Genomic DNA, 5,390 nt, shown 5'->3' with positions numbered 1-5,390 from the left:
CTTGAGCCGTTTTTGGAGATTTTTTCATTGTGTCAATGGAAAAACAGCTCCAAAAACATCTAGAAAAAAACACCTCAAAAAACGTTTCCAGCTTCAAAAACGGCTGTAAATCAAAGGCTGTGTTCTCTGAAAACAGCTCTGTAATTTTCAGCCATTTTTTACTTTGCGTGTGAACCCTAAGGCTGGGTTCACACAACCATGATACATCCGTAATGGATGGAACGTATTTTGACCGCAAGTCCCGGAGCCGGGCTCCTAGCATCATAGTTATGTACGATGCTAGGAGTCCCTGCCTCGCTGCAGGACAACTGTCCCGTACTGTAATCATGTTTTCAGTACAGGACAGTAGTTCCACGGAGAGGCAGGCACTCCTATCGTCGTACATAACTATGATGCTAGGAGCCCGACTCCCTGCAGTGTGTTCGGTCCGGGACTTGCGGCCGAAATACGTTCCGTCCATTACGGATGTAATGTGCTTGTGTGAATCCAGCCTAAGACTATGTGTAAAGGATTTGCCAGACACAGGTTCTGTGTCGACGCCCGGGTTTAATCAGCCTTCATCAGCTCCAAGGTCTGCTAGAGTGACGCGATCTGTTACCGCTCAGGCTGGCAGGCTGAGGAGAGGGATAACCTATCACAGCCTGGCCTGACGGTTCTAGCTCCCGCCCTTTGTCTATGTTTACCCTCACTTGCAGCATGTTCCTTGCCTGTGATTGTCTGGTTTCCTGGCTCTGCGATTCTTGCTATTTACCTTATTGACCGCTGTTACTTATTAACCCTGGCTTGACTGACTATTCTCCTGCTCTGATTTGCTACTTCGTACTCTCCTGGTTTGTCTCGGCTCGTTCACCACTGCCTGTTGCTCACGGTGTTTCCATGGGCAACTGCTCCTACCTCCCCCTTTTTCTTCAGTGTGCCCTTGTCTTGTGTTGTCTGTCTTGCACTTATTGAGTGTAGGGACCGTCGCCCAGTTGTACGCCGTCACTTAGGACGGGCCGTGCAAGTAGGCAGGGACTGAGTTGCAGGTAGATTAGGGCTCACCTGTCCGTCTCCCTACCCCGTTTCATTACATAATTTCAGGCCCTATACCTTTTCTTACCCTGGTCCCTTACTCTACTATGGACCCCCTTGAGGGCCTGGCTAAGCAAATGCAGGGTCTCTCCCTACAGGTCCAAGACCTGGCTCAGAGGTTCAACCAGCGTGATGCTACCCAGGTAGTGCCCTTCACCTCACCTCTTGAACCCCACCTCAAGTTGCCTTACCAGTTCTCAGGGGACCGGAATACTTTTTTCTCTTTTCGGGAGAGTTGTAGACTCTATTTCCAATTAACACCCCACTCTTCAGGTTCTGAGAGCCAGCGAGTGGGTATAATTAGGTCCCGGCTCCAGGACGGCCCCCAGGAATTGGCCTTCTCCTTGGCTCCTGACGCCCCTGAACTTTCTTCTGTTGACCTTTTTTTTTCTGCTCTCGGGCTCATCTATGACGAGATTGACAAGACTGCCTTTGCCGAGAGTCAGCTGGTGACCTTACGTCAGGGTAAGAGACCCATTGAGGAGTACTGTTCTGACTTTAGTAAGTGGTGTGCAGCTTCTCAGTAGAATGACCCTGCCTTAAGGTGCTAGTTTAGATTGGGTCTGTCGAACGCCCTGAAAGACCTGTTAGTTTGCTATCCCACTTCAGACTCTCTAAATCAGGCTATGGCTTTAGCTGTACGTCTTGACTGACGTCTCAGGGAACGACGACTTAAACGTTCTGGTGCCTTTACCTCTGGCTCCCCTATGATGGCTCCAGAGGTTCCGTTGCTTCGTTCTTCCACGGAGAACTCGGATGAACAGATGCAACTCGGGGCCTCCGTGTCTCCCCAACAACGTAGAGATTTCCGCAGAAAAAATGGTCTCTGCTTCTACTGTGGGGATGACAAGCATCTATTGAACTCCTGTCCCAGGCGCAAGAATAAGCAGCCGGAAAACTTCCGCGCCTAAGTGAGGAGGTCGCTTGGGCGCACAGGTATATCCCGCAAACATGAAGCCTAATAAAATCTTGCTTCCTGTAAAGGATCTGCCGGGCACTTCTGTGTATACGCCCATGGGTAATCAGTCTGCACCTGGTTCTATGTCTCTGAGACTGACTCCATCTTCCTCCACTCAGGATGGCAGGCTTAGGAGTGGGAGAGCCTATTGCAGCCTGGCCAGACGGAGCTAGTTCCGCCCTCTGTCTATTTATACCTGCCTTTCCTGTTCCTCCTTTGCTTGTGATTCTTCTTGTGTGGTTTCCTGGCCTTGCTGCAGCTCCTAGCTATTTGACCTTGCTTCATACTGACCCCGGCTTTCTGACTACTCTACTGCTCTGCGTTTGGTACCTCGTACATTCCTGGTTTGACTCGGCTCGTTCACCTCTCTTGTTGCTCACGGTGTTGCCGTGGGCAACTGCCCCATTTTGCTTTGCTTGTGTCCCCTTGTCCGTTTGTCTGTCGTGCACCTACTGAGCGTAGGGACCGTCGCCCAGTTGTACCCCGTCGCCTAGGGCGGGTCGTTGCAAGTAGGCAGGGACTGAGTGGTGCGTAGATTAGGGCTCACTGTCTGTTTCCCTACCCCCCTGTCATTACAATTCCCTTTCAGGTCTCTTTTGATGGAAGGTCTGCCACCGGCAGTGCCTTTGTGGATTCAGAGTCTGCTACTAATATTATGTCTGTGGAATTTGCTATGTCTCTAGCTATGCCATTAATTGGTTTGCCTAAACCTGTCCAGGTAGTGGGTATTGATTCCACTCCGCTTGCTCATGGTTATTTTATGCAGCATACCCCTGTTTTTGAACTCATTGTTGGCTCCATTCATTTGGAGCAGTGTTCTGTGTTAGTGATGCAGGGGTTATCGTCCGATTTGATTTTAGGCCTTCTTGGTTGCAGACGCATAATCCCACTTTTAACTGGAATACTGGTGATCTTACTAAATGGGGTAATGAATGCATGATGTCATGTTTTTCTATTAATTTGGATTCTCTCGTTGAGGAGGTGAACACTCTACCTGAGTTTATTCAGGACTTCGTTGATGTCTTTTCTAAAAGGGTCTACGAAGAGTTACCTCCTCATAGAGAGTACGATTGCACAATCGATTTGGTACCAGGAGCTAAGCTCCCTAAAGGTAGGATATTTAAAGAGGCTCTGTCACCAGATTTTGCAACCCCTATCTGCTATTGCAGCAGATAGGCGCTGCAATGTAGATTACAGTAACGTTTTTATTTTTAAAAAACGAACATTTTTGGCCAAGTTATGACCATTTTTGTATTTATGCAAATGAGGCTTGCAAAAGTCCAAGTGGGCGTGTTTAAAGTAAAAGTCCAAGTGGGCGTGTATTATGTGCGTACATCGGGGCGTTTTTACTACTTTTACTAGCTGGGCGTTCTGACGAGAAGTATCATCCACTTCTCTTCAGAACGCCCAGCTTCTGGCAGTGCAGACACAGCCGTGTTCTCGAGAGATCACGCTGTGTCGTCACTCACAGGTCCTGCATCGTGTCGGACGAGCGAGGACACATCGGCACCAGAGGCTACAGTTGATTCTGCAGCAGCATCGGCGTTTGCAGGTAAATCCATCTAGCTACTTACCTGCAAACGCTGATGCTGCTGCAGAATCATCTGTAGCCTCTGGTGCCGATGTGTCCTCGCTCGTCTGACACGATGCAGGACCTGTGAGTGACGTCACAGCGTGATCTCTCGAGAACACGGCTGTGTCTGCACTGCCAGAAGCTGGGCGTTCTGAAGAGAAGTGGATGATACTTCTATACACAACGCCCAGCTAGTAAAAGAAGTAAAAACGCCCCGATGTACGCACATAATACACGCCCAGTTGGACTTTTACTTTAAACACGCCCACTTGGACTTTTGCAAGCCTCATTTGCATAAATACAAAAATGGTCATAACTTGGCCAAAAATGCTCGTTTTTTAAAAATAAAAACGTTACTGTAATCTACATTGCAGCGCCTATCTGCTGCAATAGCAGATAGGGGTTGCAAAATCTGGTGACAGAGCCTCTTTAATCTCTCTTGGCCTGAACGTGAAGCCATGAGAGAATATATCCAGGAAAGCCTGGCCAAGGGTTACATTCGCCCCTCTACTTCTCCGGTAGGTGCTGGCTTCTTCTTCGTGGGGAAGAAGAATGGTGGTCTTAGGCCGTGCATCGATTACCGAAATTTAAATAAGATCCCTGTAAGGAACCAATATCCCCTTCCTTTGATTCCTGATCTCTTCATTCAGGTTCAGGGGGCTCATTGGTTCTCTAAGTTCGATCTTCGGGGGGCTTATAACCTTATCCGGATAAGAGAGGGGGATGAATGGAAGACTGCGTTTAATACACTCAAAGGTCATTTCAGTTCTCCTCCACTGAGAGAAACTATGATGTTTTTCAACCGCGAACTCTTAGCCATTAAATGGGCATTTGAAGAGTGACGTCACTTCCTGGAGGGGGCTAGGCACCAGGTAACAGTCCTTACTGACCACAAGAATCTGGTTTTCCTAGAATCTGCCTGGAGGCTAAACCCGAGACAAGCTCGATGGGCATTGTTTTTTACGAGATTAAACTTTGTGGTTACCTATAGGGCTGGGTCAAAAAATATTAAAGCTGATGCTCTGTCGCGTAGCTTCATGGCCAGCCCTCCTCCTGAGGAGGATCCCGTTTGTATTTTGCCCCAGGTATAATCATATCCTCTGTGGATTCAGACTTATTCTCCGAAATTTGCGGCTGATCAAGCTTCTGCTCCCGAGAACCTTCCTGAGAACAAGCTATTTGTTCACCTGCAATTCCGGCTAAGGTTGCTCAGGGAGAATCATGACTCCGCACTATCTGGCCATCCAGGCATCCTGGGTACCAAGCACCTCATTTCTAGAACCTATTGGTGGCCTGGGTTGCTTAAAGACATTAAGGCCTACGTCGCCGCTTGTGAAATTTGTGCTAGGTCCAAGACTCCCAGGTCCCGACCTGTGGGCTTACTATGTTCTTTGCCCATTCACCAGAGACCTTGGACCCATTTCCAGGGCCGCCATCAGGAATTTCAGGGCCCCATACAGCTAAATTTCCTGGGCCCCCCTACCGTGGCACCGCCTGTTAACGGTACTCCATCCAGCACTATATCATGCTACCAAGGGCCGCCATCAGGGGGGGTATTAAGGGTACTGATGTGAGGGGCCCGGCCAAACCTAATTGAAAGGGGGGCCCGGCAACTGCCGCAACTTGCCTTTGGTAGAAAAAACACAGGCACCTGCAATGGGGCCCGTTTTTTTCACCAAAAGAATGTCGTGAGCTGCGGGCCCCCCCACTCGTAATGGGGGCCGTCAAACACCGCCTGCCCGCGTGACTGATCGCGCGCACCCGCAAACTCCCGCGCGTGCGCACCCG

This window comes from Rhinoderma darwinii (assembly GCF_050947455.1).
Source record: "Rhinoderma darwinii isolate aRhiDar2 chromosome 11 unlocalized genomic scaffold, aRhiDar2.hap1 SUPER_11_unloc_16, whole genome shotgun sequence".
Taxonomy (NCBI): domain Eukaryota; kingdom Metazoa; phylum Chordata; class Amphibia; order Anura; family Rhinodermatidae; genus Rhinoderma; species Rhinoderma darwinii.
Note: the sequence above shows the minus strand (reverse complement) of the source record.